Genomic DNA, 24,618 nt, shown 5'->3' on the forward strand with positions numbered 1-24,618 from the left:
TGTAGTGTATTATCCTATTTATCTATTGTTAGATTTGATATATATTTTGATCAACATCTCTGGTGTGTTGAATATATTTGATATATTGCCAGTATTTTGTTGAAGATTTTGCATCTCTATTTGTGGGGTATGTTGCTCCATAGTTTTTTAGTTATGTCTTTCTCTCGTTTTGGGTAACAGAGTAATAATAGCCTCCCAAAATGAACTGCAAAGTGTTCCCTCCTCTTGTGTTTTATGGAGGAGTTTGGGTAAGTTTGTATTTTTTCTTTTAAATGCTTGGTAGAAATGACCAATGGAACTATCTGGGCCTAGAATTTTCCATTTTGGGAAAGTTTATGAGTAAAATTCAATTCCTTTATAGATATAGGAAAATTTAGGTTAACCAGCCTACCTTCCTTCTTTCCTTCCTTCCTTCCTTCCTTCCTTCCTTCCTTCCTTCCTCCCTCTCTGTCTCTTTCTTTTTTTCTGTGAGGTTTGGCAGTTCATCTCTTTAAAGAGTCAGTTCTCCATCTTGTGTCCCTCTTGTGTACACCTAATCTCAGCTGGTCCCCCGAGACCCCCTGAGCACCAACCCTATTGCCCCCATGTGGTCCCATTTCTGCTCCAACAAGATGAAAGAAACTATCATGAACCAGGAGAAACTTGCCAAACTGCAAGCACAAGTGTGTATTGTTGGGAAAGGAACTGCTCACCAAAAGAAGGTGGTTCATAGAACAGCTACAGCAGATGATAAAAACTTCAATTCTCCTTAAAGAAGTTAGGGGTAAGCAATATCTCTGGCATTGAAGATGTGAATATGTTTACGAACTAAGATACAGTGATCCACTTTAACAACTCCAAAGTTCAAGCATCGCTGGCAGCGAACACTTCCACCATTACAGGCCATGCTGAGACAAAGCAGCTGACAGAAATGCTACTCAGTATCTTAAACCAACTTGGTGCAGACAGTCTGACTCGTTTAAGAAGACTGGCTGAAGCTCTGCCCAAACAATCTGTGGATGGAAAAGTACCACTTGCTACTGGAGAGGAGGATGATGATGAAGTTCCAGATCTTGTGGAGAATTTTGATGAAGCTTCCAAGAATGAAGCAAACTGAATTGAGGTAACTTAAGAAGATAAAATTTGAAGAAGTTACTAGGAGCTGCTCTTTTATATTATGACTGCTTTTAAAAATTTTGCTCATGAATCTGAAAAAATCTAGATCTCTAATATTTTTAAGCCCAAGCCCCTTGGACACTGCAGCTCTTTTCAGTTTTTGCTTATACACAATTCATTCTTTGCAGCTAATTAAGCTAAAGAAGCCTGGGAATAAAGTTTGAAACAACATTAATAAAGTTCTTTGCCTAGGGAAAAAAAAGAGTCCAACTCATCTGACTTGTGGAATTTATGGGCATTGAGGTGTTCATAGGATACTCTTATTATACTTTTAATGTCTACAAGGTCTATAGTCTTCTATTTTTTCTTGATTAATCTAGGTGGAGGCTTATCAATTTGTTTGATTTTTTTAAAGAATAAACTTTTTGTTACCTTGATTTCTTCTACTTTTCATTTCAATTTTACTGATTTATACTCATATTTATCATATTTATAACTTACTTCTTTGCTTGCTTTAAGTTTAATTTGCTTTTTTCTAGTATTTTAATATTGAAAATTAGATTATTGGTTTGAGATCCTTTTTATTTTCTAACATAAGCATTTAATGCTATAAATTTTCTTCTAAGCACTACTGTAGTTACATCCTATAAATTTTGATATTTTGTGTCTTCATTTTCAATCAGTTCAAAATAATTTTCAATTTCCTTTGAGATTTCCTCTTTGACCCATGGATTATTTAGAAGTATGCCATTTAATTTTCAAACAATCGGAATTTTCCAGAAAGTTATTTATTTCTAATTTAGTTCTTTTTGATCTGAGAACAAGTCATTTTGTTCAATTATTTTAAATTTGTTATGATTTGCATTATGACCCAGGATATGACATATCATTATGAATTTCCAGGAACACTTGAAAAAAATGTATGTTCTGTTGTTGATGGAGTTTCCTTAAATGTCCAATTGGTTGATGGTATTGTTTAAGTGGTCCATAATCACTGGGAGAAATAGATTGTAGTTGGCTTACTTCATCTTGGCAAGCAGTGGAAATTTAAGTTGGATTTTGAACCCAGATTTTTTTTTGTTAAATTAATATTTTCATTATGCTATAATGAAACATTTAAAACCTTTCTAAGAGCTCCCCAAATCCCTTATGTATTGTGCAACATAATTCTTGATTTTAAACTCATCTTTATACTGTAAGTTTTATTTTTGCTTAGAAGGGAAAAGTCAAAATCTACTTAGGAAATGTACAAGTTTTTCTTGTTTTTGTTTTTGCAAACAGACTTAAAACATTTTATTTCATTGATTGCTCATTGCAAACAGGTTTAACATGTTTCCTAGTATATGCAAATCTTAAAAGCATGCCCTTTTGAGTCTTTTATTTTTTTTAAGTTTTTATTTAAATTCCAGTTAGTTAACATACAGTGCAATATTAGTTTCAGGTATACAATATAGTGATTCAACACTTCCATACAACACCTGATGCTCATCACAAGTGCCCTTCTTAATCCCCATCACCTATTTCACCCATCCCTCTCACTCCCTCTCCCCTCTGGTAACTCTTAGTTTGTTCTCTATAGTTAAGAGTCTGTTTTTTGGATTTCTTCTCTCTCTCTCTTTTTTCCCTTTATTTGTTTTGTTTCTTAAATTCCACATATGAGTGAAACGATATGGTATTTGTCTTTCTCTGACTGACTTATTTCATTTAGCATAATACTCTAGCTCCAACCATGTTGTGCAAAGGGTAAGATTTCATTCTTTTTTGTGGCTGAGTAATATTCCTCATATAAACATACATACATACCCCACATCTTTATCCATTCATCAGTCGATGGACACATGGGCTATTTCCATAATTTGGCTATTGTAGATAATGCATTCACTTCCTTTTGGAAAGTTTACTTTCCCTTAGCTATAGAGGGAAAACTGAGGCATAGTGGAGGAAAGAAATCTATTAAGCTACTGCATCAGGTATTGAAATTGAGCTTTTATTCACTTCTGGCTGCCTACTCTTCCATGCTTTCTTCCATTCATTATGAGTTAGAGAGGCAGGTGAGAACAGTGTTTCTCAATCTTTAAAAAAAATATATAATTTTTTTCACAAATATAAATATCCTATACTCTTTATATTATATTTAAATTTTCTAAATAAAATGAACATTTTAACTTAAAGAAAATTTTCAGGAATTTAGGGTATTTTCCCCCAAATTCCTCATGTTCCCCTCTCCTAAGATTCAAATACATTCCAGGGTGAGACACCTTATGTTGGAAGTACAAATCATTTCTCCCTACCAGGTTCATCAGTACCTGTCCATCTGGGGATCCTTTGGCAGTCTTCTTTTCTTTAAAATCTTGTTCACCCTAAATGGTCATACTGTGGCTCATCTGTATATCCAGAAATAGAGCAGGTTCCACTACAGTTGATAGTCTCCTCCCTTTCCCCTGTAAACCCATGCCTTCCAGAAAAGAGGACACAAAGAAGCCAGCTAGTTTACACAAAAATGTGCAAAGGAATCACCTGTATCACAACCCATGAGGACAGCTAGTAACAGGTTAGAGATGGTTGGCCAAGGGCTGAAGTCCAGCAAACTTTTGAGGGCAGGGTAGGCATTACCAGCAGGTCACTAGTAATGAGAAATTTTCTTCTTTGTGGATTGTTATGGAAGTGAAACCATATTGGCTCTGCTACCAAGTCTGCCATCATTTAAACAGAGCCAACAGAGAGACTACCAGACAAATCTATTCTTTAACAGGTATCTTTCCCAACATACTTGAAATAATGGGAAAAATTAACATGACATATTATTTCAATTGGTCATACAAACCCCTTTCTTTTTTCTCTAAGTTGTTTTTGGATCTTGGGTATATTGGCTGTGGGATGATGCAGGATATTTCAAAGAGTTTTCCTAGAATCCCTATCATGTTATATAAAATATGAGTAAGGTTTATAGAGGTACGGAGAAAGAAAGGCATCAATAGAAATAGAAGCGAGGGAGTGAGCAAGGAAATGGGCCACGGTAAGAATGAGAGTGTGTGTGAGACTGAAGTCCTGGCATATTTTAAGCCTGAGATCAGCACTATTTCTTAATTGATCTCTTTGCTTCTATTTTCATCCTCCTCTGATTGAGCCCCTTCCATGGCAGAGTCAATCCTTGCACTGCAAATCTAACCATGCTGGTCCTTTCTTAAAATTCTTTGGAGGATGAAGTCCGTTCATGATCTGACCCCAGTCCTCTGCTTTAGTCTCACCAGCTGCCACCCTTTATCTTATGCTTAGGTGATTTACATTTCCTTTCAGTTCCTGAAAACACTGGGCTATGTCATTCCTCTTTGCTTTTGCATTTTTCTCCCTGGCATGTCTGGTCCTTGTCTTTGTTGGCCAGTTATGCTGATACTTCCTCTGTGACTTCTTCCCAGGCCGTGCATTCTATGACAGTTAACTTCTTCTGCAAAACATTGTACATAGTACTTTCATTATAACATTAATTGTTATATGCTAATTATTGGTTTTGTGTTTGTTGTGCCACTGATCTGTAAACTTTTTGTGGACAGGGGCAAAGTGGTGTCCTTTTGTCACCTGTATCTAACACTGTGCCTGGTACACCATAAACTCTTAGAGAATGTTGGTCGATCTAAGTCAAATAGAACTGTAATAAGAAGTCACCATGCAGTCTTTCATTTTGTAACTCTTAAGCTCAAATATGCAGCTGTGTTGTGCTATTATGATATATACTTTATCTGCTTTAGGAAAAAAAAAACGAACAATGTTATTTAAGGCGGATAGCTGGGTCAAGCAATCGTTTTCTCTTTTTCCATTGGGATAAGGATATTCCAAAGGGAAAATATGAATAGAAGCCTTTTACACCAATCTTTTATACTTAGGGGGGAAAAAAGGATTGCAAATTTTTCCAAAGCTGGTTAGAAAAATTGGGCCCCTCTGCAATGTGATACTTCTAAAAATAATGCCCAGAGGAACAGCGGTTCTAGAGAATACTAAATCCAAGTGTGGCTAGATTCCATCTTCATTTTGGAAACAGCCACAGCTGTGGCCAGCCCAGTCAGACAATGGAATGCAGTTGGGGATTTGATATGGGGGGAAAGGAGAGGGAACTTGATTTCCTGTCCTGAGGCAGTTGGCACATAATCCCAGGTCCCTCCCCTTCCCCCATCTCCAGTCCCCAACTCTCTCCTCATCACCTAGGAAATATACTGGTGATTGGGGTAAGATCTGGCATTTGGAGTTTGTTTATCCTCTTGGGAATATTGTGCTATAAGGGCCTTTAAAAAAATCTAAGATAATAATATACTGTACATCTCTAACTCTCTCCAAGTATGGACAAGTACCAAGTTAAGCCACAAAGAAATGTTTTTCCTCTTTTAAAAATTTTTCTATAAATGGTATTTTGTAATTTATCTGAGACAAAAGAAACACAGTAGTTCCAACATCATTAAGTTTCCTTTCTCCAAAATGTTGTAAGATCATATGCCTGCTGGAAATGACACACTGATCTTAACCAACAGTATTTTATAGAGAAGATAACCAACAGTATTTTATAGAGAAGATAATTTCCAGTCCTATCATCTGTGTCTGCTTGTACTCTTTCTGTCTCTCCCCCCTTTATTAAATCATCAAAAGCTCACATAGCAAAGATGAGAGCACTATTAGCAACTACATGGAAGTAGCATGTCTATTCTGTTAAAGAGCTACCAGAAAAAAAAAATATGGTTATGTTAGGGTGGTGGTTACTCTTGGGAGGAAAGGTTAGTAGTAACTGGAAGGAGGCATGAGGGAGACTTCTGGGGTGCTGCTTGTGCTCTCTTTCTTGATCTGGTACTGGTTACATGGATGTACTTAATTTTTGACAAATGACCTATACCCTTATAATTTATATACTTTTCTATATGTATGTTTTACTTCAGTAATAAGAAATAATGATAATCATGATATTAGGCCCATGTTGGATCAAAATGCCATTTAGCACAAAGAAAATAAAGATCAATAGATACATGTCTGTATGACAATAGACAATAAGTATATAATATAATAATATAATATACAATGAGTATACCTAGTGGGAGCAGTGGAATATACCTTTTAATAAGAGGTCATTTGTTTACTTTGGGAATAGGAGGCCCAGAAGCCTAGCCTTTTTTCAGTGAGTAATAGGCAGAAAGTTTCTCTCCAGCTCTTGTTGCCACACTGCCCAGCCATTCTTTAGTTGCCTTCATATTGTTACAGAACAACCCTTTGGGAAAGATATTTCTTTCCCAATAAGACAGATATTATCAACCCATCTTAAAAAGAGGAGTCTGAGATACATATTAATTTAATAATTTATTTAAGATAATAAAATCAGTGGTGATGCTAGGGTCTGGATCCAGGTCTGCTGGTTCCCAATGGAATTTCCCATTCATACAAGTGAATATGATACATTGAAGTCAACAGTCACTGAGTCCAGTTTCCTCTTTTTGATATGAAATCAAGAAAATACTATGACTATTGAGAGAAAGCCTCACTTGGACTCTGTTGACTTTGATCAAAGCCTTCTTCATTAAACTTTTTGACTAATCCTGCTCAAACTTCTATCTAAGGAAACAATACCCACCCTTCTCTGGAATCTCCTGCAGGCAGGAAGACTTGAGATTTCTCAGCTTTCCTCAAATAGCAGCCAAGGATGGCAAGTCTGTGAGAGGAATTTTTGGTGAAAGAGGATGGATGGTGGAGTTATATGGGATACCCCTATTATGAGTTTCTGAGATCCTTGAAAGAACCCAGCAGTGGCTTCCAAGGGGAGGGAGTGAGGGGCTATGGAAGCCATTTGCTCTGGGTGCAGGAAATAGGAGGGTGCATTTTCTGTAGAGAATTTTTAAAAATAGCAAAGCCAAATGAAAGTTGTTCGCCTGCTTTTTATTATCACTATGTGCCTGAAAATCCCTAGGAGCTCTTCTTGGAGATACTCACCAGACCAGAGCGCAGTGGCAAGGAGTGCAACTGACCCTTACCCCTTCTCCACCCCATGCCTCATTTTGACATTAAAATGTTAGTTCTAGTAGCTGTAAAACGCATCATAATTGTCAGTGCACCAGCCAGATGCTCTTTCTCTGGGGCCAAAGGGATGAGGGAATTGTTTGTAGGAGTTGTTGTAGGTAGATATTCTGGCTCACTCTGGGTCTGCACCTATCTTGTGGCCACATTCTGTCACCTCTTCACAGAACTAGAGCCCACAGTATTTGAGCAGATGATTGAGAACATGTACAGGATTTGGCTCAGAGACTACTGCAAAGGAGGCACTCTTGCTCCTCTGACTTCTTAAGACCACAGTCTTTCCAAGGTGTTGCTTATTATCTTGAACAGCTGAATAACTTCCCCTCCCTCCCACTCTCCACAAGGACATCTCTGTCTTCATCACCTACTCAGGCTAAGCCCACTCTTATCTCTCCTACTTTTCACCATCTCATTGTAGAAATGAGTTAAAAACTCCAAAACAAATGCTAACTTGTAACTATGGCTGATCAGTGACCGAGGAAGAGAAAGGGAGTAGAGGGAACTATATCTCCTTCCAGTCAGACTCTGGATGTCTATTACCATTGTGCCCTATGCCAAACTTATTATGCCTTAGTAACTGACTCCATATGTGTAGTTCCAAAAGTTTGAAAAATAAGGGATGAACCAAGTTGAACTAAGCAAATGATAACTTAAAGCAAAAATGATAATGTTAGGGGTGCCTGGGTGACTCAGTCAATTAAGTGTCCAAGTCTTGATTTCAGTTCAGGTCTTGATCTCAGGGTCATGAGTTCAAGTCCCACAGCCTATTTAAAAAAAAAATGATGATGTTAATATCAAACAAAGTAGAATTTTAAGAGATCATTAAATATAACAAAGAAGATACCACAAGTGTGTGTTTATGTATCAAACAATATAACCACACAATATATATTGAAAAAGAATAATTGGAAACACAAAGAAATGTATAGAAATTCAATCTTCATAGTAGCTTTTAATATATTCTTTTCAGAAACTGATGGATCAAGCACACAGAAAAAAATAAATTTATGGAAGGTGAAAATGAAAAAAATAAACAGTGATAGATGGGTACATAAAACAGAAAAATAGACTGTTCAAAACTCTTGGAACATTTTTAAAAAATTGATTATGTAGGTCATAAAGTGAATCAAATCTCTGAGTCTATATTCTTTGACCAAAATGCAATTAAATTAGAAATTAAACAAAAAAGATAGCCCAGAATGTTTATTCTCTTAGAAATTTCAATAACAAATAATCTCTGTGAGCAAAAGAAGAAACCAAATTGTTTATAAATCTATTTAGAAATACAATGAATGCTGGTGGCATCACAATTCCGGACTTCAAGCTCTATTACAAAGCTGTAATTATCAGGACAGTAGGGTACTGGCACAAAAACAGACACATAGATCAATGGAACAGAATAGAGAGCTCAGAAATGGACCCTCAGCTCTATGGCTAACTAATCTTCGACAAAGCAGGAAAGAATGTCCAATGGAAAAAAGACAGTCTCTTCAACAAATGGTGTTGGGAAAACTGGACAGCCACATGCAGAAGAATGAAACTGGACCATTTCCTTACACCACACACAAAAATAGACTCCAAATGAATGAAAGACCTAAATGTGAGACAGGAGTCCATCAGAATCCTAGAGGAGAACACAGGTAGCAACTTCTTCAACCTCAGCTGCAGCAACTTCTTCCTAGACATATCGCCAAAGGCAAGGGAAGCAAGGGCAAAAATGAACTATTGGGATTTCATCAAGATAAAAAGCTTTTGCACAGCAAAAGAAACAATCAACAAAACCAAAAGACAATGGACAGAATGGGAGAAGATATTTGCAAATGACATACTAGATAAAGGACTAGTATCCAAAATCTATAAAGAACTTATTAAACTCAACACCCAAAGAACAAATAATCCAATCAAGAAATGGGCAGAAGACATGAATAGACATTTTTCCAAAGAAGACATCCAAATGGCCAACAGACACATGAAAAAGTGCTCAACCTTGCTCGGCATCAGGGAAATCCAAATCAAAACCTCAATGAGATACCACCTCACACCAGTCAGAATGGCTAAAATTAACAAGTCAGGAAATGACAGGTGTTGGCGGGGATGTGGAAAAAGGTGAACCCTCCTACACTGTTGGTGGGAATGCAAGCTGGTACAGCCACTCTTGGAAAACAGTATGGAGGTTCCTCAAAAACTTGAAAATAGAGCTACCATATGACCCAGCAATTGCACTACTGGGTATTTACCACAAAGATACAAATGTAGAGATCTGAAGGGGTACGTGCGGCCCAATGTTTATGGCAGCAATGTCCACAAACTATGGAAAGAGGCAAGATGTTCATCGACAGATGAATGGATAAAGAAGCTGTGGTATATATACACAATGGTATATTATGCAGCCATCAAAAGGAATGAAATCTTGCCATTTGCAACGACCTGGATGGAACTGGAGGGTATTATGCTGAGTGAAATAAGTCAATCAGAGAAAGACATGTATCATATGATCTCACTGATATGAGGAATTCTTAATCTCAGGAAACAAACTGAGGGTTGCTGGAGTGGCAGGGGTGGGAGGGATGGGGTGGCTGGGTGATAGACATTGGGGAGGGTATGGGCTATGGTGAGTGCTGTGAATTGTGTAAGACTGTTGAATCACAGATCTGTACCTCTGAAACAAATAATACATTGTATGTTAAAAAAAAAAAAGATAGGAAGGGAAAATGAAGGGGGGGAGTCAGAGGGGGAGACGAACCATGAGAGACTATGGACTCTGAGAAACAAACTGAGGGTTCTAGAGGGGGGGGGGGGGGGGGAGGGGTTAGCCTGGTGATGGGTATTAAAAAGGGCACGTATTGAATGGAGCACTGGGTGTTATACGCAAACAATGAATCATGGAACACTACATCAAAAACTAATGATGTTATGTATGGTGATTAACATACATAATAAAATAAAATTTAAAAAATTAGAAAAAAAGGAAATACAATGAATGCATAATACATCAAAACTTATAGAATGCCACCAATACATATATTTATGGATGGAATGGTGGAAAATAAGTGGGCTAAGATTCAAACGAATCTGAAAAAGAAAACACAAAAGAAAACCAAAAAAAAAAGGAAGGAATTTATAAGGATAATATTGGAAATTAATGAATAGGAAGACAATTTAAAAATGGGTGATAAATAAAAGTTCCCTAAAAATACTAATGAACTACTGAGATGTGTGACCAAGAACAATGAGAATATAATGCAAATGTCCATTTATTGAGTGCCACAACAGTCCAGGTATTGTTCTTATACTGGGAAATTTGTTAAGTTTTTTGCTTGTTCAGCATCTTGTCTTTTTGGAATTGATACTCCTTCCATTGCCAAGGTTTCAATCACATAGCCCCGATTTTCCCACATCAAGAGTGAGTAGTTACCCAGATTGGCCAGTTCTTCTGGATACAGTGATTTTTCCAAGCTTGGGTATTTGACACAGATATGCCGCAAAGGGTCCTCTTTTTGGGGATTCAAATGGGCCCAGGAGAAACAGACTCTCTTTTTGTAAGATACTAAATTCTAAAGGACAAATAGGCTGAAGTTCCTGGGACCCTCTTTGCTGCCTGAGGTTGAAATCAATACCAAAGATTTTTGCCAAGAGACAAAGGAAGAGGAAGAAAAATAAAGTACATACACGCATGAGCATCTTGCCATGAGAGTGGCTTTGATTTTGGAGTTCCCAATGTTCCACCTTTGACATTAAAACAAATATGCTTTCTTAGTCTTGAAGATATGAGTCTGAGCACTCCAGATCCTTTATTTTCTAGATGCCATAACTTACTTTCATCACTGGGTAAGACACAATGAGAAAAGAGTATAAAAAGAGCTTTATCTAAGTGTTCAACAAGTACTTTACCATTATGATACCACTGAATCCTTGCTTCAATACTTACAAATGAGGAAAGACCCAGAAAAACATATATACATACTCAAACAGGCTAAAATCCATGTCCTCATGGAACTTATATTCTAGTGGAAAAGAGAGAAAATAAGTTGTGAACATAATAAATAAGTAAACAGTATGGCATATTAGAAGGGGACAAATGCTATAAGAAAAATAGAGCAAGTTTCAGGAATATGTGTTTGGGGGGTAGTGCAGTTTGCATATTAAGTAGGTCAGGGAAGACCCTTGTGAAGGTATCATTTGAACAGAGATATAAAAGAGGTAAAGGCATTTACCAAGTGTATAACTGGGGCGGGGGAGGAGGGTAGATTTCAAGATTGAGAAACAATTTTGCAAGACCCTAAAATGGAACCAGCCTTATTGCTTGTCCACATACCCTTCCTTTCCCAAAACCCTTCATTGCCACTTGACCTAAATGTGTGGTAGTAAACAGGTACATCTCTCTCTCTCTCTTTCTCTCTATTTTTTTAACAAAGCTAGCCCTGATTATCTTAACTATGTTTAACCAATCAAAACAAATTGTTGAGATGAGGTGATTATAATACACCATATAAACAACACAAGCATAAACATAGAGAAACATTTCTTCTCTATTCCTCTCCCATAACCAATTATCTATCTATCATTTATGTATTCATTAATCACCATCATCACCATAATGCTATATTAAATTTTAAAGAAAGTTACTGCTTACAAAGCATTTTAGACTATTATCACAATTGATATTCAATAATCAAGTAGTTATATTATCTGTATCACATTGGTGAACAAATTCCAAGAAGCCTCTATGCTCTCCTCTGTAAAGAATCAGACTTCCTATTTTTATATATAAAATGCTGATAAGTTGAATATTTGTTAACCGAATAGTGCCTATAGACCATATTAGACTTTTGGGGATACACAATGCCAACCAATTCATTTTCAAGCAAAAATTTTAATAGTTACCTTTTCAAGATCATTCATTGTGTATTTGAATCACAGCTTAACAACTTCTACCAGGTTTTAAAAACATCTGCTTTCCAAAATGAATTTTCTCTTACCCAAAAGTGACAGTTCTTTAGAAACAGTATCATGGAGGGGATACTGCTGGTACCTTACATAGATGCCCTTCACCATCCAGGATAGCCATCCCCTAGATGCTAATATATCACTGCTTCTTTTTCTTGTTTCCTTGGAGAATTTCCCTCAGCCAAACAAAAGCCATCTCACCCAGTAACCTATTCTTCCTTTACTTAGTTCCTCTGTACTATATGGCTTTTTTCACTCCCCTTCCCTTGAGGGCACTCCTCCAATAAATCAGTTGATCAAGAATTCCTATCTCAGGCTCTGCTTCTAGGGAACTTGACTAAACATACAACATTTGATCTTTAAATGCATACATGTCCCCAAACATACTCACTATAATTTAGTGAGAATTTGAGGTGCTGTGAGCATGTTAGAATGCGTAATGGGAAATCCAAAAACAATCATTAGAAGTGTTGTCACTTTTTATTGTGGGGCAGAGAGTGCTCTTACTTATTCTCTACTATGGTCACTGTCAATCAACTTGGCATTTGAACATTTCCTGAACCATACAGGGTCAGTTCTGGTAAGATCCTAAAAGCACCAACTGCTGTGGGTCAAGGTAGCTTCATGTTGGATCCATTCCTTAGGAACAAGATGGGTGGAATTCTGTTGGCAGAGGTTGAAATTATACTGCAACCTGGTACATAATCTATCTCTTTATAATGGAGACTTTATAAATGAAGACAAAGAGGACAGAGGATGAAGGTGATATGTCACTAAGAGAGAAAAGGGAAGGAACTATGGCTGGGAAAACCAAACCATCTGAATTTGTTCATTATATACAAGGTTTCTCTGCATGGAAAAGGAGTCTAAAGGAAAGCCTTGTTGCCAATTAATTTATTTCCTTGCATATCCACGAGTAAGTCAGATGGTATTACTCATGTATATTTTCATCTATGTACATAGACACGTATAGACATATATTACCAAGCACTAAGAAAATGAACACAAGATGGCTCAATCCTATCTTGCTTACGTTGTCTTTCACATGTCTTTATGTGTCATTTTAATAGTATTTATCACATAATATCTTCTGTTGTAGCTATTTGTGATCATTTTTCATTATGCTTTCTCTATCCCTGTCATATAATTTTGAGCCCCTTAAGGGTGCAAGACATGGTGTCCCTCATAGAATTGGGCACAAAACTCAACATACAGCAGGGAATCTATATTTACCAAAATGGAATGAAGATGGCCCTGACCAATCATCAGTAAGGCACATACAGTTGCATTTTCAAATTGTGGGGATGGCTTTATTCTTACTATTGTCCCCTCTCTGTTTGGAAGAGTTTCACTTTATGACATAGAACATGATTTTGTAGAACAGTTGTTAAGTGGAAGCTTATGATTATAAAACAGAATTGGGTTAATTATCCTGTTTTGGGATTAAAATGGGCAATGGAAAATGGTTTCATTGTCCAGGAAGCTAAGAAACAGTGTTAATCAACCCCTGCCAGACTGATTTCGTATTCCAGGTAAAATAATAATAATAATAATGATAATAATAATTAATATTTCTTCTTCATATCTAGGCCCAAATCAATTACTCTTGGAACATTTGTTTTGAAATGACTGTTTAAGAAAAACTAAAGTCTTGGGCGCCTGGGTGGCTCAGATGGTTAAGCGTCTGCCTTCGGCTCAGGTCATGATCCCAGGGTCCTGGGATCGAGTCCCGCATTGGGCTCCCTGCTAGGCGGGAAGCCTGCTTCTCCCTCTGCCTCTGCCTCTCTCTCCCTCTCTCTCTCTCTCTCTCTCTGACTCTAATGAATAAATAAATAAAACATTTAAAAAAAAAAAAGAAAAACTAAAGTCTTGGCATTTTCACCTGACAGCTACAAGGATTCAGGAGTGACAGTTTTCCCCTTCAGTGCTAACTGTGCAAGAACTTCTGTCTTCTCTTATTTCCTTTTTTATCTTTTTTCTCATTTATAAGGAAGATGGCTCCCTGTGTTTTTTGTGAATATAAGGATTATAAATTGGCTGTTGAAAGTGAATTCACTATAAAGTAATTAGTTTGGCCAATGTTTTCACCAAACAGACTTACTTGATCCAGATAGGCAAGCTGTGTGGCAAGATGTGGGTTTAGTAAGCTGAAACAAAATGGTTTGTTTTTGGATTTTTTAGCTCAGATGTATTCACTAGTCTTTCTAGACTTCTTATTTTGTTTTCCTTTCAGTTCCTATGTTACCTCTTAACATGAGAAACCAGGATAGTGTACTCTATTGCAAAAACAAAACCAAATAAATTAAAACTTTTCTGAAGAATCTAAACAAGAAACAGATCTTAACTTCACTCTCACATCACGAGTTACCACTTACCTACAGTACAATTTGTGTGTGGAAGGATGAGTGACTCATGCTCTCTACTCATTGCCTCCAGCAATCTTCTGGGCTAATGGACCTTAATTCTCATCTCTAGGGGCTGCCTATGTGGTCTCCCCTCTTCTACATACCTGGAATCCCCTCTCCTATGAAGAATCTCTCTCTTCTCACTTTCTTATTTAGATTTTCCAGTTTCTTCTACCTTATGAATCTTGTGTACTTTCCTCAGCCTTTCTCCTGGATTCTCTGTTATTTCCTTCCATCAGACTTTCCCTCTGGATGGGACTGAGTGAGTTAAAAGAGATAAGAATTGATTAGGCTGTGTTATATTCTTCCTCTTCCCCATAGATTCCATCATCAAGACCAAGCACCTTCAAAACAGTCTTCAAAACAGTTAGACTTTTCACATTGCCAAAAGTGACCCACATCAAGAACAGCATAACTATTAGGTGCCATTATGCTAATACTTCATTTTTCTACTTTGAATTACTTTTAAAAAGATCCATTTCTGTAATTGCAGTTTGGTGAATGTCTGGCCTCAAGAAGGAAGTTAGGAGTGGGGGTGCAGGGGGGCGGGGAGTTAGGTGGGAATGGATTAGCTTATATCATGCACCAGGAAAATACAGGAAATGGAAAAGCAAACAAAAAACAAAACCTCTGTCTTGTTACGCTCAGCTGTGGATAAAGGAAAATGGAGTCATTCTTTGGAATAAGGCATATTTATTCTAGGTTTTTGACTTTTGATAATGTTAAAAAGCCTTTAGGTTGGCTTTTGTGACTTGATCCTCTGTGACTTGAACCAGACTTTGGTTTCTCAAGTGCTCTCATTTAAAAGGAAGACAATATTTGATCAGCCTGTTATTCCTTACTTTCTTTCTACTCATAGCTTTCATACTTCCTTGATCTCAACCCAGAACAAGATGGCTGATTAGAAAGATATTTCCGGCAAGAGGGCTGATCTAGACATATCTACACCAAGTCAGAATGCTTGAGCACCATCCGAAAGAACAGAAAATATGTTCTGTGTTATTAAAAATGCTGGAATTGAGGTACAAAGTAGTACACAGTAAGTGAGAGTATGTTTTATATCTGTGACAGGGTTTTCTGAAATTAGAGGCTCAGACTAAAATCAAACAAAATGGTGCAGTAGTAGGTCCAGCCCTTGGCTTTGTGAAAATGCGAGGGTATTTATTTTTCAAGATGACACAGAAACCTAAGAAGATTTAGTTCACAAGAAGATTCCAGAAACCATATATCAACAACCCCCCAAAGAATATGTAATTATTATTCTTTCCTCAGTGGAAGTAGTGGAAATAAAAATGGAGGTGAGTGGCAACATTATTATGGATATTGAGGATCGCTGAAATATTGATAATGGTGATGAGATAAACTTCCTTGGGACTTTACTGGCTGCTAGGTGTTATGTCCACTCATATTAGAAGACAGTGAATTCTCAACGGCTGGCTTCTGAAGAAATAAAGTGATTCTACTTGAGCTTCTTGAGACTAAGGCTCTCTAGGAGAGACTGAGTGTTTAAAGGAAAAGTTATAGGAAAATTTGAACTTGGATTATCCTATAGTATTCCAGTTAATCACAGCAAATATATTCCAGAGTTGCATTTCACTTCTGAGGCCCTGAGGCACTGCCCCCAGGATAAATAACACAATTTCCTTGTGGCTACCAAGTCATCAGTGACCCTAAAAATTGATTCCATTCACTCTTTGCCATTCAACAAATCATACCCAGTTTACCTGTTGGTGTTAGGTTCTTGCCCACCTGTTGTTTCAACTTCTGCAAATGGCATCTGTTCTGGTTAAGACAAGCTTGTTGGTTTGGCTGAAGACCTCTAGCCAGCTTTTGTGCATGACTGACTTAATCTGATGGACCCAAGACAAGCACGGTCTTCCTGAGAAGCTTCACAGTATTGTTCTTCTCTTCCCTAACACCATACTGCTTCATTCCCCAAGGTCTTTGGTCTGCTTGTTCACTGGGGCTATGGTTGTCAGTGCTCCTTCACAGAGGGCAGAGGGGTTGAAACCTTACAGAGGAGTTAAAATATTCACCAGTAGACAGTCAAGGGCAGCTGAGAAGAAATCATAGGAAGGTTCAGGCCACCTAACATTCTTTTCTCTCCATCTCAATCTTGATCTCGATCTCTATCATTTCTTACCTCCCTTCCTTCCAGTCTACACGAAGAATGAAGATCCCAAGAAATGGTTAAAACAGGGTAAATAGAGAAGGCAGTTTTCCTAGTTTGAAAAAATATAGGCACAGACATTTTCTGACTTAATATATTTTACAATAAAATAAAGTGCAAAAGAAAAGCTATATTTATATGGAATCCCTTTAAAAAAAAGCATTATTTATCCTTTGACTTAAGTGATCACTGATAAAGCTACAAATAGAGTTCACTTGGAGGGAAAGCAATAATTTTCAACTATTAATGACAAATATTTATTTTCTTCAAAAAATATTTGTGAAACAGGAACTTCTCAGGAGTTTACAGGGTGAAAAGTTAGGAGCTCATTGTGAGAATGAATTACTTAGAGAGAAAAAGGGAAAATGCAGTTTGTGTAGAAAACAGGAAGACACACAAATGTGAGAGAAAACACTGCTTTCCTATAAACATGGGACTTAATACACTTCCCAGAAATCGTCAATGAAATAGCTGTTAACAAGAAATTCAGATTCAATTAACATGACATTACAATTTCAGAGGTCAGGAGTAAAAATCTGCCTTCATTTTCTCTTTACTTTTGAGCTTGTTCCCTCTCCAGAATTCTCCAGTGATGTAGCCAACAGATGGAGTTATTTCTTTTTAAGCTTAAAGAAAGGTCACAAATAGCTTTCAACAGATTACAAACAATTTGACACATGATTTCAGAAGCTGGGAAAATTCCATGGATGCAGGAAAACTTCGAGAATTGATGAAAAGATTTCATAACAGTGCAAGCCAAAATTAACATTGCTAAGGCAGGCTCTATTTTAATTAATTAGGTGCAAACTATAGCACTGCCCTCTGGATCAATTGTGACTGTTGTGCTAGACAACTTTGAGAATTCTTTGATATTTAAATTTGATGTTATTGCTTAACAGTGAAAGGCCTTTTGTTACATTAAGGTAAAAAAAAAAAAAAACAAAAAAAAACCCTCTGCTTTCATACCCAGGCCAGTCCATGGTGTAATTTGAAGGATTACAAAGGCAATGTCCTGTCCAAAATTATTTTCATTAGGCTCAACTGAGACAATATTCTTATTCTATGCTCCCTGCGTGGAATAGAGATCCTTTTCATTGCTGCAGATGGGGAAATCATTAAGGCTGTTTACCACTCATTTACTCCAGCAACTAAAGGAATTCTTAAAGATGAAGGAATTCTCAGAAATGCCTGGTCCCTGGTTTTACTAAGAGGTTCCTGATACTGGGAGAAATTCTAGGATACTGAGGTTTTTCTTTCAGATTGGTTAGGGGTAAAAACGGTTGTTTATTGCTTAAAGGAGAATAACTGTGAGATTCCTTTGAACTCTGGGATGTGAATCTTCAAAAGAATATAGTTTTTATTTTTATTTTTTATCTTTTCTAATTGATTTCAAAGAGATTGATAGAGCCACCATTGCTCTTAAGCTCTCTCTGTCTTTACTTATTAGTCGATGGAGGCCAGTCCAATAAGTAGTAAATATATTCATTTCAGTATCATTATTACTAAGGTAGAGCCATATAACAACAGGGGTTAGGAAGAGTTCTTTTAGTCTGGATACAACTAATGCTTGTACTCTTTCTCACCTTTGCCCGTATTTATCCTGGAATTTCAGAGTATCCCAAGCTTCCTCCCAAAGTTAAACAAAGAAGAGTTTTTCTTTATTCTTTATAGGAAGAGTATTATAGGTTTAATAACAGCATAACCTTAATGAGAGTTTCTTTACCTATTTCAGTTTCATTTTCCTCATTTGTAAAATGAAAGTAGTTTAAAATTTTCTTCTAGCTCTAAAAATGTTATGATCAATGTAGTTTTGTTTGTTTGTTTGTTTTGATGAATGGTGTGACTCTGTGGTACTTAGGAATCTGTATATACTACCCATGCACTCTTCCTCCCTAAGTCCTAAAAATGTGCTTTGCCAATATAAGGGATTAAATAAAGAAAGAGAAAGACCTAGAATCTAGGACCTAGAGAAGACAATAGAGGAGATGTGAAGGAAATCCCATGATGACAGTAAACGAAAATCCTAGGACAATATCTGAGTAGTAAGACTACACAGTAACTAGTTGAGATCAAAATAAGAGGACAGAAGGCTTCAGAAAGTCTACCTTTAAGGAAAAAATAATATGGAACTTACAATTTTTTTGATTGTGTTTGACATAAAATTGAAAAGGGTTTTAGAATTCTCTAGAAGAATTTGGGCTAAGTTTGAGTTTAGTGCATAAAAAAGTAAGCATTGACAAATTTAAACTATTATTAACTCCAAGGAAAACAAAAGCTGTACAAGAAAACAAATGTAATACACACTATGTGATTCTAATTATATTCTATTTATGTCTTGAATGTGATGTAAATGTTATTCTGTACAGCTAAAGACTGAGTTATAATTATATTGAGATAATAGGCATGAGGTCATAGAAGGAAAGTGTGTGTATGTATAGTGGGGGAGGTTGGGCTGTGTGAAAAAGCTATATCCTAATATTTTATAGCCAAAAATTATAGATGCCATCTAAAATATTGATAGCAGTTTATACATACAATTTAGAATTATGGACTAGGAGAAACATCAAAATGTGTTTAAAGTTGCCTCTGGGAAGTGGGACTCCATAGTGGGGATGGCTCTTAACCCTTATATCATTGTACTGCTATTTGATTTCTCAGACTTCAATAAAAATTAAAATATCTTAAAAAGAATCTTGGGTATGTTCAGAAGAAAGACACCATCATTTGGTTTTACTCAGATAGAATGATTCACTTTGTTTCAAAGTGTTGCTTTTATTTTTATCCTTCATTTACATTTGTGGAAATGAGATTGTCTACACTGATAAAATAACAGTCATATGACTACTCTCAACATAGATTGGAAATCAGTCACTTAAGCTCTGAATGCTAAAGATGACATGTGGGCTCATTTTTAGCATTGACCCCTGACACAGTCCTCTCTTTGTCACTTGCAGTGTGTCCTGCCTGCTACTTCCTAGGTGCCCCATTAAATTTGAATTTCAGATAAACAAATAAATTTTTAAAATAAGTATGTCTTAAATATTGCATGGGGTAATGAAATAAAAAATACTTATTGTTTATTTGAAATTCAAACTTAATAGGGCATCCCATGATTTTACTTGCTAAATCTGGCAACCCTACCATATCTAAGTGTTAGTGGGTTCCTTTAGTTGCTGGAGTAAATGAGTGGTAAACAGCCTTAATGATTTCCCCAAACTCTGAACTTTTCAGGTTTTTTTGAGGTAATTGTCTCCCAATTTCTGCCCTTGTGCTTGCCAAACTCACTGAAGATTCTATTTAGAAGATGGTAGTGTATAATAAAATAATAACAGCATACACCGTAAAAAATAAACAAATAAGGAAAAAACCCAGTGATGTAATCTTCTTGACCCTGGAAGTTTCTACATCATATATCCTGTACTCTCATATACTAATGGCCCAAAGCACTTTTATTCACTGAATGACAAATACAGGAGCAATTGCTTTATGTTAATGATTAGTTAGCTCTACATTTCATTGTCCAACTCACTACACTAGAATAAAGAAATATTTGAAGGATTTAAGAGATATTGATTGTTTTTAGATATGGTTTGCTAAATCAGTAATGTCAACTGATATTTATCTAGTTAGAGCGTATTTCCACATATTGCCTCTTTCAGGCATTTTACTTTAAAAAATAAAAAATAAAAAATACTTGAATCCTTAATGGATTTCAAATGCCTGATGAAGACATAGTGGGCTAAGCGACAGAAGAATCAGAATGAATGAGTACCGTGAGGGATTAAAAACAAGTAACCTGATGACTCAAACTTTTTGTGGCTAACTCCGTGTCCAAACAGGTAATGAAAAAATGACCTCTCATATAGCTTTTTGAATCCATACTTCAGTGGTACTCTTGCTTCTAATGAGAAGCAGAGGTTTTGCAATGTGTAGGGAATCTTTGTCAGAGCTATGTTGGTACCTGAAATGGGCACTAACTATTGATGGACTGCTTTAGATGGTCCAATAGAAATGTTTCTTAGTAAAATGGGCATGAGTGTTATTTAGGTAAGAGCAAGAAAATTCCCAAACCTGAACACCTTCCTAGACTAAAAATAAAGTATAGACCCAGAATTGCAAAAGCAAATAAACAAACCCAAACTCCACCTCAGGCAGAGTTCAAAACCATGGTCTTAACATGGATGACCTTTCTCATGGTAACCAACATTCTACAGCACTCTATGGTGCTGCACTTGGTTGGACAGTTTGTCTACCAAGGATCTCTGTCAATTTGTGCAGGAAAACTGTACACAAATTTTATCTGAACTGTAAAGTATTTGTTTTATGCAAATTCAAAAGAATCTTGAGACTGGATAAAAGGCAGGAGAGAATAAAACAAATATAGTTGTCTTAAATACTGACCACTAGATAGATTTCCTATTGACCTCTCACAACTTTTACTGCTGTATTTTTAAAATCTGGAGGAAAAAAAAGAAAGTAGTTGAGCATCTGAATATTATTAAAGCAGAAAGACCACACAAACATTAAATGATCCCTAAACGGCATTGTCTCCTTTTGTTCATCATTCTCTGTCATGTTTTTGACCCCTTTGTTTTTATTATTTGGGGGAAAAAAACAGGAGAAAAAAATCTTCCAAAAAAGGAAGAAAAATAGATTTTTTCCTATCAGGCTTATAATCACCTTCTACAATTACCCTGGCATCTTTGTTTAACCTTTTAAAATCCTGTACATTTGTAATGCTAAAACCATTAATTTCCTTATTTCCATGCTTTATTCCATGGAACTAGCTAAAGACAAAAGTCTTCGATATCCTGGAAAGAACTTGCTTCTTCCTATTTGCTTTCTGTAGACTTCTGGTGACCTTCCTATCTTCTTGCAACCCAAGAACTGGTTTGATTGAGTTTCTGTGTTGAGTTCAGAAAATAGTTTTCAGTTGAATAAACAAATCTGAATCATCTCATGGGTGAGGTTTAAACACCTCATGAGATGAGAAGTTTCAGTCAATTGTGAGCTTTATCTACATATATGATATTTGTGGGCCTAGAGAATGGTGGGAAAACTGACGACTCACCTCGCACCAGGGGGGGCAACAAAGGAGTTTCTCCTTTCGAGTACTTTTGTAGGATATTATTAGCTACCAAGGATTTCTCCTTCCAGTAGCTTTATAGGATAGAGAGTTTGACTGTTTTAGTGAGTACAGAGCCAAGGGAAATGTATTATTTTAAATTTTTATAAACCTGAACCCTCAAGATCCTTGTATTAGAAAATTTTGATCTATTAATTAGCATTGATTAAAGATCTTGGAACCTAAAATGCTATTACATAAGAATGGGATAGTAAACTCAGAATTCCTAACTGATAATGAAAATTGCTTGCAATAAATAAATAAATAAGTAAATATACTATTGCGAACTTAAGAGTACAACATTTTATACATTATTTCTTCTGATTTCCCATTTTCCCAGGTATATTTTCTTAAAAATATTTTTTACAGCTATTTCTTAGGTTGAATACTCTGGATAAGCCTAACCCTGTTGATGTAGAAATTTTGAAAAGTAAAGTAAAAATTATGAAAACAGGCAGACTCTGTCCCTACCCTCCAAGTGACTTGAGAAAAAACATATATACTTAAGATGCTTCTCTAACTTTTGTTCATAAATCAAATATCCAAATATCTCTACAACTGAAACATGGCCTCATTAGCTTAGAAAGGAGAATCCATTCTTTATTTTTTTAAGGTTTTGTTTATTTATTTATTTGACAGAGAGAGAGAGCACAAGCAGGGGGAGTCGCAGGCAAAGGGACAGGCAGAGGAAGAAGCAGGCTTCCCACTGAGCAGGGAGTCAGATGTGGGGCTCCATCCTAGGATGCTAGGATCATGACCTGAGCTGAAGGCAGACACTTAACTGACTGAAGCACCCAAGCACCCCAGGAGAATCCATTCTTGAGAGGGATACTACTATCAGCTTTGGACATAGAATATTGAGTTTAAAGTAATGATAGAAAATCTTTGTGGAAATATGTAACAGAGAAATTTCAAACTGGGCCTGAGAAATTGCTTTAGCATCATCCTTCCATTGGGAATCCATGGGGATTGGGAGGAGCAATTGGTTATATACTTTTAAGTTGTTGTGTAGAGATAAGAGTAGTTTCCAAAAGGATTTTCGTATGTTCAAGAAGACTTACAGGATCCTAGAGGCCTGGATATTGTCAAGCTAAGGTTTTTTTTTTCCTCTAGCAAGGCATTAACATTAAGACCCTTGGGAATTCCTGGAGGAATGTCATACTCTGCCAGCCTCAAGTATTTGTCAATGAGCTGCAACTTATAAGGTGATTTAATTTGTCTACATTTCCTTTTGTCTTTGTTCTCCACATCGTTCACCAAATGGAGGCAAGTCATAAGTTCTTTGAACAACTTCATTTTAAGCAGTCTGGTGTGTGAATAAATATATCTTCTACTCCTGATGATATACAAAGATAATCTGTGTGCACGGGCATTAACATTCTTTGTCTAATTTTGCTAAAGTTCTCTAAGGATATTTTGTGAAATTGAGGACCTAAGTATATCAATTCTCCCATGTTCAGAGCCATAAGTTCTTCAGAGCAGATTTTTTATTGTTATGTTAATCACCATACATTACATCATTAGTTCTTGATGTAGTGTTCCATGATTCATTGTTTGTGCATAACACCCAGTGCTCCACACAGAACGTGCCCTCTTTAATACCCATCACCTGGCTAACCCATCCCCCCACTCCCCTCCCCTCTAGAACCCTCAGTTTGTTTTTCAGAGTCCATTGTCTCTCATGGTTCGTCTCCCCCTCCTACTTACTCCCCTTCATTCTTCCCCTCCTGCTATCTTCTTCTTTTTCTTTTTTCTTAACATATGTTGCATTATTTGTTTCAGAAGTACAGACCTGTGATTCAACAGTCTTGCACAATTCACAGCGCTCACCATAGCACATACCCTCCTCAATGTCTATCACCCAGACACCCCATCCCTCCCACCCCCCACCACTCCAGCAACCCTCAGTTTGTTTCCTGAGATTAAGAATTCCTCATATCAGTGAGGTCATATGATACATGTCTTTCTCTGATTGACTTATTTCACTCAGCATAACACCCTCCAGTTCCATCCACGTCATTGCAAATGGCAAGATCTCATTCTTTTTGATGGCTGCATAATATTCCATGTGTTTATATACCACATCTTCTTTATCCATTCATCTGTTGATGGACATCTTGGCTCTTTCCACAGTTTGGTTATTGTGGACATTGCTGCTATAAACATTGGGGTGCACGTACCCTTTGGATCCCTACATTTGTATCTTTGTGGTAAATACCCAGTAGTGCAATTGCTGGATCATATGGTAGCTCTATTTTCAACTGTTTGAGGAACCTCCATACTGTTTTCCAGAGTAGAGCCATAAGTTTTTAAATGTACATAATAAGAACTTAAATTACAAAAGTGCTATACCTAATCCCTAAAATAGTCATGGCAGGGATGTATCTACATGCTTTATATGGCTTTCTATTCCTAGTTAGATGCATCCTTTCCACCAGTTCTTGGTACTTTTTGAGTATTATGTGTTGGCAGCCCCAAGAGTTAATTTATCCCATTTTTACAGACCAGTCATGGCAAACTTAAAAGATATTTTAAGTATCCCCTATCACACAATAGAGAGTGATAAATGCAATAGAAATATGGAACAGGTATAGGGCTGCAAATATACATTTGAGATGGGTTTTAAAAGACAATGAAAGGCATTTGTAATCAGTTGAGGAGAGAGAGGGTGTTGTTATACAAAGGCAGAGAATCATCCACCCTCCAGATGGACGCTTGTTGACATTTGGTATGAAGGACTTGAGGTAGGAGATAGGGATGGAGTTTCACTTGCCTGAGGGCTTTCCTGTTTAGAACCAGAGGGGAGAAAAACAGCTGAAAAAGCTAAGGAG

At 36.7% G+C, this 24,618-nt stretch overlaps 1 pseudogene; it reads left to right on the top strand.

Moving 5' to 3' along the window:
• The first annotated feature begins 611 nt into the window (after positions 1-611).
• On the top strand, positions 612-1,096 carry LOC113910555 (annotated as a pseudogene).
• Positions 1,097-24,618: the final 23,522 nt, after the last annotated feature.

The sequence above is a fragment of the Zalophus californianus genome, chromosome 6, assembly GCF_009762305.2.
Source record: "Zalophus californianus isolate mZalCal1 chromosome 6, mZalCal1.pri.v2, whole genome shotgun sequence".
In the NCBI taxonomy this organism is placed as follows: Eukaryota; Metazoa; Chordata; class Mammalia; order Carnivora; family Otariidae; genus Zalophus; species Zalophus californianus.